General features: G+C 41.6%; 1 protein-coding gene and 1 long non-coding RNA gene across 5 annotated transcripts in view; one reads left to right on the forward strand and one right to left on the reverse strand.

The window, feature by feature from the left end:
* TNXB (tenascin XB) overlaps positions 1-12,693 on the forward strand; it is a 108,995-nt gene that overhangs the window by 82,465 nt on the left and 13,837 nt on the right. The gene's annotated exons all lie outside the window — the stretch shown is intronic.
* Positions 961-7,380, reverse strand: LOC130290693 (uncharacterized). The gene is made up of 3 exons (XR_008847666.1): positions 7,137-7,380; positions 4,611-4,689; positions 961-1,373 (listed from the first exon to the last, which is right to left on the reverse strand). It is a non-coding gene; the product is annotated as an uncharacterized LOC130290693 (long non-coding RNA).

Here is a 12,693-nt window from a genome sequence, read left to right on the forward strand (position 1 = left end):
TCCTATATACAAGAATATAACTACTATAATACTGCTCCTATATACAAGAATATAACTACTATAATACTGCTTCTATATACAAGAATATAACTACTATAATACTGCTCCTATATACAAGAATATAACTACTATTATACTGCTCCTATGTACAAGAATATAACTACTAGAATACTGCTCCTATATACAAGAATATAACTACTATAATACTGCTCTTATATACAAGAATATAACTACTATAATACTGCTTCTATATACAAGAATATAACTACTATAATACTGTTCCTATATACAAGAATATAACTACTATAATACTGCTCCTATATACAAGAATATAACTACTATAATACTGCTCCTATATACAAGACTATAACTACTATAATACTGCCTCCTATATACAAGAATATAACTACTATAATACTGCCTCCTATATACAAGAATATAACTACTATAATACTGCTCCTATATACAAGACTATAACTACTATAATACTGCTCCTATATACAAGACTATAACTACTATAATACTGCTCCTATATACAAGAATATAACTACTATAATACTGCCTCCTATATACAAGAATATAACTACTATAATACTGCTCTTATATACAAGAATATAACTACTATAATACTGCTCCTACATACAAGAATATAACTACTATAATACTGCTCCTATATACAGGAATATAACTACTATAATACTGCTCTTATATACAAGAATATAACTACTATAATACTGCTCCTATATACAAGAATATAACTACTATAATACTCCACCTATATACAACAATATAACTACTATAATACTCCACCTATATACAAGAATATAACTACTATAATACTGCCTCCTATATACAAGAATATAACTACTATAATACTGCTCCTATATACAAGAATATAACTACTATAATACTGCCCCCTATATACAAGAATATACCTACTATTATACTGCTCCTATATACAAGAACATAACTACAATAATTCTGCCCTTATGGAGCAGTATGTATATATATATGAAGAGGTATGACTGGCACGAGGATAAGACATGTAGATGGGATTAGACATTGTGTAGGTCTTATGTTGCGCTCATGGTACATGGTGTTCTTTTATTGCCTTGGTCTCCGCTCATAAATCTCTTGGTTACAGCTGGAGTTCTTCCGCTATAACTCTGCTCGCATGGTGAGGCGGTGTCATCTGCTTGTTCAGCTTATTAATTCTTGACAAACAGGAAGATGTCTGTAACAATCTCACATTCCTGGCATCTTGTCTTATAAGTTTTAGGGGAATCCATCCAAACTGTACGACATCTGATCCTTATCATTCCTGTCACGGCACAAAACCGAGCTGACAAAGGCGCCGCGCCCTCCGAGGGACTCTATGAAGATTATTAGAACAATCACTTCTCTGACATGAAGCCGGAGCTCACGCTACAGAGGAAAGAATACATTTATTTTAGGAAATCCTTCTATCACCAAAGCTTGACACATGGGATTAAGAAATAACCATGGGGCCCCATAACTAACCTTGTAATGGGGCCCAACTTTACCATGACCACAAAAGTATATAATTATGTCGGGTGCTATTGGTACCATAATGCCCATCTTTTTACTGAGAGGAAACAGAGACAGGCCATGCCCCTCACCGTGCCTGCACTACACAATAGGAATACCTCTTTAGGGTACGTTCACACATACAGGTTCCTGCACAGATTTGATGCGCAGGATTTGTAACTGTCGATTAGAAGCTGTGCTCAGTCATTTAGTTTACATTGAAATCTGCAGCATCAAATCCTGCGCATCAAATCTGCGCACGCGTGAACGTACCCTTAACAGGAATAATGTTGTCAGTCTGTCATCTAAGTTTAGTAGGACGTCCTATACACAGATGAGAGACTGACTACAACCACTAACATTACCAAGACTGACTATATAAGTGATTACAGTGCAGGTATATCAGGTGACTGACAACAACCACTAACATTACCAAAACTGACTATATAAGTGATTACAGTGCAGGTATATCAGGTGACTTACAACAACCGCTAACATTACCAAAACAGACTATATAAGTGATTACAGTGCAGGTATATCAGGTGACTGACAACAACCACTAACATTACCAAAACAGACCATATAAGTGATTACATACAGTTATATCAGGTGACTGACAACAACCACTAACATTACCAAAACTGACTATATAAGTGATTACAGTGCAGGTATATCAGGTGACTGACAACAACCGCTAACATTACCAAAACAGACTATATAAGTGATTACAGTGCAGGTATATCAGGTGACTGACAACAACCGCTAACATTACCAAAACAGACTATATAAGTGATTACAGTGCAGGTATATCAGGTGACTGACAACACCCACTAACATTACCAAAACAGACCATATAAGTGATTACATACAGTTATATCAGGTGACTGACAACAACCACTAACATTACCAAAACTGACTATATAAGTGATTACAGTGCAGGTATATCAGGTGACTGACAACAATTACTAACATTACCAAAACTGACTATATAAGTGATTGCAGTGCAGGTATATCAGGTGACTGACAACAACCACTAACATTACCATAACCAATAATTGCCCCTTGTAGGTAGCTGCTCCCTAAAGATTAATAAAAGAAAACAAAAATAAAAAAAACATACATACTAACCCTGCCAGCTCCCCCATAGTCCAGAGCATGGCCACTGCACTTCTCTCCTTCCTCCGCTCACAATTCAGTGCACGATGACATCACTTGTGTGCCGAAGCATAGAGTCCCACAATGCAGGACTGCAGGTAGGGATCCCAAATCGGGACAGTTGGGAGGCAAGATTTTTATATAAGTAATTTACAAATCTGTATAACTTGTTGGCACCGGTTGATTTGAAAACTTTTGCCTTCCTCCGGAGTACCCCTTTAGGCTCACTTGTTCTAGATGGCGGTAATCAGATAACAGGATTCTGGAATAGCTATCGCTATTGTAACCTAGTGCGGTTTAATTGTAATAGCAGACACAGCCCATGGACAGGTGCCTGGAGAAAAAGTCCAAAAATGTGGGACCTTCTGGCTCTGATCTTAAGGAGTGAACTGAAGCGTCTGGGACGGGGGATAGTGAGCGACGTGTGAAGTAATGTAATAACCATTCCTCATGTGAACGCTGCCGTACAGCACAGAAGAAGAATAAAAAGAACTATAAAAGTGCTGCCGCTGAGGCTTCTTCACATGACCCCAGTGTTCATGGACATCCATGACCTCCGCCATCTAATCAGGACTAGTACAGACAGTGTCTACTTGTATCCCCAACCCACCCCGTCTATCTTATATCTTCAATGGTTCCGTATCAATTACAGTAACTTTCGTCAGTGATATCGAGGAAGGATAATCCTATGTTCCTACTTTGTGGGTGAGGTATACAGGGTGTATACAGGAGATGTAGTATATACTACAGTCATGTCCCTGACATTTTTTTAAGAAAATGAAGTATTTCTCACAGAAAAGGATTGCAGTAACACACGTTTTGCTATACACATGTTTATTCCCTTTGTGTGTATTGGAACTAAACCAAAAAAAGTAGGAAAAAAAAGCAAATTTGACATAATGTCCCCAAACTCCAAAAATGGACTGGACAAAATTATTGGCACCCTTTCAAAATTGTGGAAAAATAAGATTGTTTCCAGCATGTGATGCTCCTTTAAACTCACCTGGGGCAAGTAACAGGTGAGGGCAATATAAAAATCACACCTGAAAGCAGATAAAAAGGAGAGAAGTTCACTTAGTCTTTGCATTGTGTGTCTGTGTGTGCCACACTAAGCATGGACAACAGAAAGAGGAGAAGAGAACTGTCTGAGGACTTGAGATCCAAAATTGTGGGAAAAATATCAACAATCTCAAGGTTACAAGAGATCTAGATTTGCCTTTGTCCACAGTGCGCAGCATTATCAAGAAGTTTGTAACCCATGGCCAGGGGCGTTGCTAGGTCTCCAAAAGATCCGGGGCACGGGCCATGGGCATGGCTGAGGGTGGAGCCACAAAAAGGAGGGGCCAAGGGGCGGGGCCACTTAATGTCGGATGACTATAAAAAAATGTTGTTCCTTGCATTGGGGTTGGAGGTAGGGGTCAGTCTTATTGGCTGTCAGCTGATGTTACTTCAGGACAGGGAACACAAGTGCAAATGAGGAGCGTTATAGCCATAGCACGGATTGTTAGGTGAGACTACTCTATGTTCTAAGCTGAGGTGGGGTTCAGGTGACAGCAGCAGTAGCAGGGGGTTCAAGTTTTTAACAGGTTCCCTACTTGGAGTGAAGTGATGGATGCTTGTGCTGTAGTGCGCTGCGGAAAATTACTTCAACTATAATAATCAAACATACCAATTTTTACCATTTAAAACTACAGCTCCCAGTATGACCTTAAGTATGTGGTAAGGTTATGCTGGGAGTTGTTTCATAACTGCAGAACTACAGCTCTGATGGGACAGTCAGGACAATACACAATGATATCAGTGACTACAGCTCTGATGGGACAGTCAGGCAGCATACACAATGATATCAGTGACTACAGGTGACGTCTTCTCTATAGTCTTTCCTTATTTAATCCAGATGTACATACCACCGGGTCTAGCTAAATGTTCTCTCTGCATAACTTGACGCCCAGACGACTCCTCACTATGTCACCGGATTCTGATCCTCTATATGAAAACAATAATTATTATAATACTGCCAAACACCATATCCTTTGAATATAATACTGGCACACACCCTCTGAATATAATTCTGACACACTGTACACACTCTGAAAATACTAGAACACACTGTACCCTCTGTATATAATACAGCCACACACCGTACCCTCTGTATATAATACTACTACATACTGTACCCTCTGAATATAATACCGCCACACACTGTGCCCTCTGAATATAATACTATCACATACTGCACTCTCAGTATTATAGTCAGAGAGTGCAGTATGTGGTAGTATTATATTCAACCACCTACTGCGCTCTATGAATATAATACTGCCACATACTGCGCTCTCTGAATATAATACTATCACACACTGTACTCTCTGAATATAATACTACCACATACTGCACTCTCTGAATATAATACTACCACATACTGCACTCTCTGAATATAACCTTGCCGTGCATCCTCTAAATACAATACCGTAATGTATTGTGGCCCATAACAACCAAACTATCATTCCAGAGGTATAGTGTATATATAAAGAATTTCTGGGGTAAACACTCTGCCCCCCCCCCCACACACACACATAATAATAATAATGCCCTCTGTCTTGTGCCCCTAACATATAATGCCACCTGTGCTGTGCCCCTCACATATAATGCCTCCTGTCCTGCCCCCTCACATATAATGCCCCCTGTCCTGCCACCTCACATATAATGCCCCCTGTCCTGTCCCCGAGGGGGCATTATATGTGAGGGGCACAGGACATGGGGCATTTAATGTGAAGGGCACAGGACAGGGGGAATTATATGTGAGGGGCACATGACAGGGGGCAGTACATATATGACTGGCACATGTCAGGAGGCCTTATATGTGAGGGGAAAATGACAGGGGGGCATTATAGGTGAAGAGCAAATGTCAGGGGGCCATTATATGTGAGGGGCAGATGACAGGGTGGTATTATATGTGAGGGGCACATGACAAGGGGCCATTATATGTGAGGGGCAGATGACAGGGTGGTATTATATGTGAGGTGTACATGACAGGGAGCATTATAAGTGAGGGGCAAATGTTAAGGGGCCATTATATGTAGGGGGCACATGACAGGGGAGCCACCCTGTCATGTGCCCGCCACATATAATGTCCCCTTGACCCATGAAATCTTTTATAAAAATCAAATGAGAACCCATCAGACCCTGGGGCGGAATTCCCCGCGCATGTTCTCAATGCCTCTTGGACTTCCCCCAGGCTAATCCCCTCATTCATTTTCTTCTTCCCCTCCTCATTTAAACTTGGCAGAACTAAATTTTGTAAGAATGTTTTAATCAGGCTGATCCGCCACTGCTTCTGTCCCTGATAACAGACATACTTGCGCACCGCGGCATGCACGTCTGTTACCAGCAGCCCCTGGTCTGTTAAAGGGCCTGCGCTACGGTACTGTAATCAATAAAGCAGGTGTCCCACCGGCGCGCTGCCACTGGCAAACAGCAGTCTGGTTGCGCGGCACAGCAGGGAGTTCATACATTCGGCCCGGTATACATGCTGTATACAGGAGATGTAGTATATACTATGTAGGTGAGGTATTCAGGAAATGTAGTATTTACATGTAGTATATACTATGTAGGTGAGGTATACAGGAGATGTAGTATATGCTATGTAGGTGAGTTATACAGGAGATGTAGTATATACTATGTAGGTGACGTATACAGGAGATGTAGTATATACTATGTAGGTGAGGTATACAGGAGATGTAGTATATACTATGTAGGTGAGTTATACAGGAGATGTAGTATATACTATGTAGGTGACGTATACAGGAGATGTAGTATATACTATGTAGGTGAGGTATTCAGGAAATGTAGTATTTACATGTAGTATATACTATGTAGGTGAGGTATACAGGAGATGTAGTATATGCTATGTAGGTGAGTTATACAGGAGATGTAGTATATACTATGTAGGTGACGTATACAGGAGATGTAGTATATACTATGTAGGTGAGGTATACAGGAGATGTAGTATATGCTATGTAGGTGAGTTATACAGGAGATGTAGTATATACTATGTAGGTGACGTATACAGGAGATGTAGTATATACTATGTAGGTGACGTATACAGGAGATGTAGTATATACTATGTAGGTGAGGTATACAGGAGATGTAGTGTGTACTATGTAGGTGAGGTATACAGGAGATGTAGTGTGTACTATGTAGGTGAGGTATACAGGAGATGTAGTATATACTATGTAGGTGAGGTATACAGGAGATGTAGTATATGCTATGTAGGTGGGGGATACATGATACTGTATATACCATGTGTGCCTCCAGCTGATGCAAAACTACAACTCCCAGAATGCCCGAACAGCCTTTGGCCTTTTGCATCAGCTGGAGACGCCCTGGTTGGGAATCACAGACTTGGACAAAAGCAAAAATAAATCGTCAGTCACCTAATAATGGAGGAGATCCGTTCACGCCCGGTCTGATCACTGAGGCTCCCGGGGCAGGATACGGAGTATACAAGAGCTCAGTCACTTCGGATCCCATTGACATAACTCTACACTATCTGAGGATCGGGCTATGTTAGGGGGGTCTCTACAGTCCATTCCTGGGGGTTCCTGAATGTCAGCATATCCCGTCCTAGATGCGCGGAGGTTTCTGCATTCCAGGTGCTAAGTTTTCTGTAATACCGTAAAATGTAAACACAGGGGGGAGATTTATCAAAACCCGTCCAGAGGAAAAGTTGCTGAGTTGCCCATAGCAACCAATCAGATCGCTACGGTACTGTAATCAATAAAGCAGGTGTCCCACCGGCGCGCTGCCACTGGCAAACAGCAGTCTGGTTGCGCGGCACAGCAGGGAGTTCATACATTCGGCCCGGTATACATGCTGTATACAGGAGATGTAGTATATACTATGTAGGTGAGGTATTCAGGAAATGTAGTATATGCTATGTAGGTGAGTTATACAGGAGATGTAGTATATACTATGTAGGTGAGGTATACAGGAGATGTAGTATATACTATGTAGGTGAGTTATACAGGAGATGTAGTGTATACTATGTAGGTGAGTTATACAGGAGATGTAGTATATGCTATGTAGGTGAGTTATACAGGAGATGTAGTATATACTATGTAGGTGACGTATACAGGAGATGTAGTATATACTATGTAGGTGAGTTATACAGGAGATGTAGTATATGCTATGTAGGTGACGTATACAGGAGATGTAGTATATACTATGTAGGTGACGTATACAGGAGATGTGGTATATACTATGTAGGTGAGGTATACATGCTGTATACAGGAGATGTAGTATATACTATGTAGGTGACGTATACAGGAGATGTAGTATATACTATGTAGGTGACGTATACAGGAGATGTAGTATATGCTATGTAGGTGAGGTAAACAGGAGATGTAGTGTATACTATGTAGGTGAGGTATACAGGAGATGTAGTATATGCTATGTAGGTGAGGTATACATGCTGTATACAGGAGATGTAGTGTATACTATGTAGGTGAGTTATACAGGAGATGTAGTGTATACTATGTAGGTGACGTATACAGGAGATGTAGTATATACTATGTAGGTGACGTATACAGGAGATGTAGTGTATATTATGTAGGTGACGTATACAGGAGATGTAGTATATACTATGTAGGTGATGTATACAGGAGATGTAGTATATACTATGTAGGTGAGTTATACAGGAGATGTAGTATATACTATGTAGGTGACGTATACAGGAGATGTAGTGTATATTATGTAGGTGACGTATACAGGAGATGTAGTATATACTATGTAGGTGAGTTATACAGGAGATGTAGTATATACTATGTAGGTGAGGTATACAGGAGATGTAGTATATGCTATGTAGGTGAGTTATACAGGAGATGTAGTGTATACTATGTAGGTGAGGTATACATGCTGTATACAGGAGATGTAGTGTATACTATGTAGGTGAGTTATACAGGAGATGTAGTGTATATTATGTAGGTGACGTATACAGGAGATGTAGTATATACTATGTAGGTGACGTATACAGGAGATGTAGTATATACTATGTAGGTGAGGTATACAGGAGATGTAGTGTGTACTATGTAGGTGAGGTATACAGGAGATGTAGTGTGTACTATGTAGGTGAGGTATACATGCTGTATACAGGAGATGTAGTATATACTATGTAGGTGACGTATACAGGAGATGTAGTATATACTATGTAGGTGACGTATACAGGAGATGTAGTATATACTATGTAGGTGAGGTATACAGGAGATGTAGTATATACTATGTAGGTGACGTATACAGGAGATGTAGTATATGCTATGTAGGTGAGGTATACATGCTGTATACAGGAGATGTAGTATATACTATGTAGGTGACGTATACAGGAGATGTAGTATATACTATGTAGGTGACGTATACAGGAGATGTAGTATATACTATGTAGGTGAGGTATACAGGAGATGTAGTGTGTACTATGTAGGTGAGGTATACATGCTGTATACAGGAGATGTAGTATATACTATGTAGGTGAGGTATACAGGAGATGTAGTATATACTATGTAGGTGAGGTATACAGGAGATGTAGTGTGTACTATGTAGGTGAGGTATACATGCTGTATACAGGAGATGTAGTATATACTATGTAGGTGAGGTATACAGGAGATGTAGTATATACTATGTAGGTGACGTATACAGGAGATGTAGTATATGCTATGTAGGTGGGGGATACATGATACTGTATATACCATGTGTGCCTCCAGCTGATGCAAAACTACAACTCCCAGAATGCCCGAACAGCCTTTGGCCTTTTGCATCAGCTGGAGACGCCCTGGTTGGGAATCACAGACTTGGACAAAAGCAAAAATAAATCGTCAGTCACCTAATAATGGAGGAGATCCGTTCACGCCCGGTCTGATCACTGAGGCTCCCGGGGCAGGATACGGAGTATACAAGAGCTCAGTCACTTCGGATCCCATTGACATAACTCTACACTATCTGAGGATCGGGCTATGTTAGGGGGGTCTCTACAGTCCATTCCTGGGGGTTCCTGAATGTCAGCATATCCCGTCCTAGATGCGCGGAGGTTTCTGCATTCCAGGTGCTAAGTTTTCTGTAATACCGTAAAATGTAAACACAGGGGAAGATTTATCAAATCCTGTCCAGAGGAAAAGTTGCTGAGTTGCCCATAGCAACCAATCAGATCGCTACTTTCACTTTTGAAAAGGCCTCTGAAAAATGAAAGCAGCGATCTGATTGGTTGCTATGGGCAACTCAGCAACTTTTCCTCTGGACAGGATTTGATAAATCTTCCCCAGTGTCCTTCAGAAATCTAGGACAGACAATACTAAGAACATATTCATATATATGGGATATTAAAGGGGTCCTCCAACTGCAAAAACATATAACATTTCTTACCAGTCCGCCCCAGTTCTGAAACCATCCATTTGTTTCCTGGATACGTAATCCTCTTCCCTACCATGTACTCTCACTACTTTCTGGTTGAGCGGTTGCTCGCTACGATTACAATTCCCAGAATGCATTGCTTTCCCTCAGTTCTTCATCACAGCCCTCTCACCCTGCCTGCTCCCCTCCCCCAGCACTACTGCCAGTTCTTCACCCAGAGCTGCTGAACATTGCAGCAAGTGTATTCATTCCCTGTCTGCTTCTCTGCCTGTGGCATTGCTCAGCACAAAGCAGCATGCTGTAACCACACCTTATTCTACCTAAATGTCTCAATAAGGATATATATGTGTATGTGTACATGACAGAGAGATGGTGATGTAGGTTGTAGGAGCTGGTCAGAGACAAGATCCAGCCATGCCTCCTAAGACAAAGATGATATCTTGTCGGGGAAGAGAGGGAGGAGCAGGGAGATGCTGAGACAACACCACACTGACAATGAGGGGACTACACAACTTCTTGTCAGGAGAGAGGGAGGAGTCGGGGTACTACTGAGACAACATGACATAAATTGCACACCAATAAGGTCCTGTACACGACCGATTTAATAAACCTCTTAGCCAAGTATCAATGTAACTAATAATCACCAACTGACCAACACCAGTGAATAGAGGTGGCTTAAAACATCACTTTTAATATATACTCAATAAATGTAGAAAGTACAATCAGTGCCATTCCGTGCATGTACTCAATAATCTTTACTCCAAATTATAACTGCTAAAAGCAAATATAATTATATCCAAGCTAGGAGTGCTATACAGTAATACAAGCACATCCAACCATGAAAAAAGTGTGCTACATCAAGGCACAATCTAGCTGATGTGACAAATCACTTGGGGTCACCCAGCAAATAGTTACTCCTTCAGTCATCCAATGATGGCGACTGAGTCTCCCAACGCGTTTCTATCGCCTGTTACGGCGGTGTCATCAGGGGAGATATTGACATAGGAGTCAATAAAAAATATAGACCGTCAGGGTATGTACCAACTGACCGGACTAAGTCAAGGGGCTGCAGCATGTAACCATACACAACACGCGGCAGCCTCTTAGCTATGGTACTTAGATATATAAAACATCAAAATAGGATTTTCTTTTTAAATAAAAGGACCATATGATTATGTTACTTGAAGTCCAGCACCAACAGAGGCCTTTCCTGTAAAAGAAAAGAACATATATGTAGACAAGTGGCCATATGAAGCTGATCTTGTTTATAAGTCAGCATTGCATTGCTTACTCACTTAACCACCTCCGATTGGCTGCCCTGCAAAAACAAGAGAAACACAACCCCATTCAGTATTCCCTACGTTAAATCCACCTGTAGGGAAGGAATACTCCATATGGAGTGTACTCACTATTGTGTGACTTCAAGAAAAATTACCGATGGCGCGCACTCCCGCAGTGGCGAAGAGGCCGGCTGACATCCAGCCCAGCGCGCTGCCGGGGAAGCCGGCGTCTGACGTTATATCCTGTGCGACCATTACCTCACGTCCGGCGCATCCGCCCCGCTTCCCAGGGCGACGCGTCCTAGGGCGGTGCTAAGTTATCTGCACTCGCCAAACGTGTTAACCATTTGTGGTCCATACAGGACGTTCACTCTCTTTATAACAGGTCAGTAAACTAACTTTGCTGGTATCTCTTAACATAGAACAATGCAATTATCTCGGTTGTCACTAAGGTCTGTCTATATATGAATAAGTAGGTGACAAGATTACTACAGTTCCCAGAAAGTTTGGAAAAAGGGTTGGGGAGGCTGCATCTTTTCCCCTAAAGAGGGGAGGGGCAACTGGTTAAAGTGGCGTGTGGGGCAAACCTATTATTCATATAGAGAATTGGGGTAATCAACTGGGTGGAATATATTGAGTGTACCCTAGTGATTGTATATGTGTGAACGGGGAGAATACATGGCCCTTTGTGTAATTGCCACCCTAGTTAGCCCTCTCATCATAGCCCTATGCCCAGGCGGCTTCATCCCTAATGGATGGCCCCGCTCAGGAACCTCCTATACACCCTAGCACTCCTAACCGCCTATTGGAGGTCTACCTGAGACAACACTAACAATGAGAGGACTACACAATTTCCTGTTAGGAGAAAGGGAGGAGCCATGGAGCTGCTGGACAACACCATACTGACAATACGAGGATTACACAACTTTCTGTCAGGAGAGAGGGAGGAGCAGGGAAGCTGCTGAGACAACACCACACTGACAATGAGAGGACTACACAACTTCTTGTCAGGGGTATTTCAAGCAAAAACATGCTGATGCCAGTACAATTTAAGATAATACTGTATTAGAAAGTTATATGCCTGCGGGGTGATAGTTTTATTTACCATGTTTCTCAGAAAATAAGACCGGGTCTTATATTAATTTTAGTCACGAAAAACACACTAGGGCTTATTTTCAGGGTAGGGCTTATTTATTTATGGGGGGCTGCAGGAGTGTGGAGGATGGGGGGCTGTGGGAGTGTGGAGGATGGGGGGCTGTGGGAGTGTGGAGGATGGGGGGCTGTAGCAGTGTGGAGGATGGGGGGCTGTGGGAGT

The sequence above is a fragment of the Hyla sarda genome, chromosome 9 (genome assembly GCF_029499605.1).
Source record: "Hyla sarda isolate aHylSar1 chromosome 9, aHylSar1.hap1, whole genome shotgun sequence".
NCBI classification, from domain to species: domain Eukaryota; kingdom Metazoa; phylum Chordata; class Amphibia; order Anura; family Hylidae; genus Hyla; species Hyla sarda.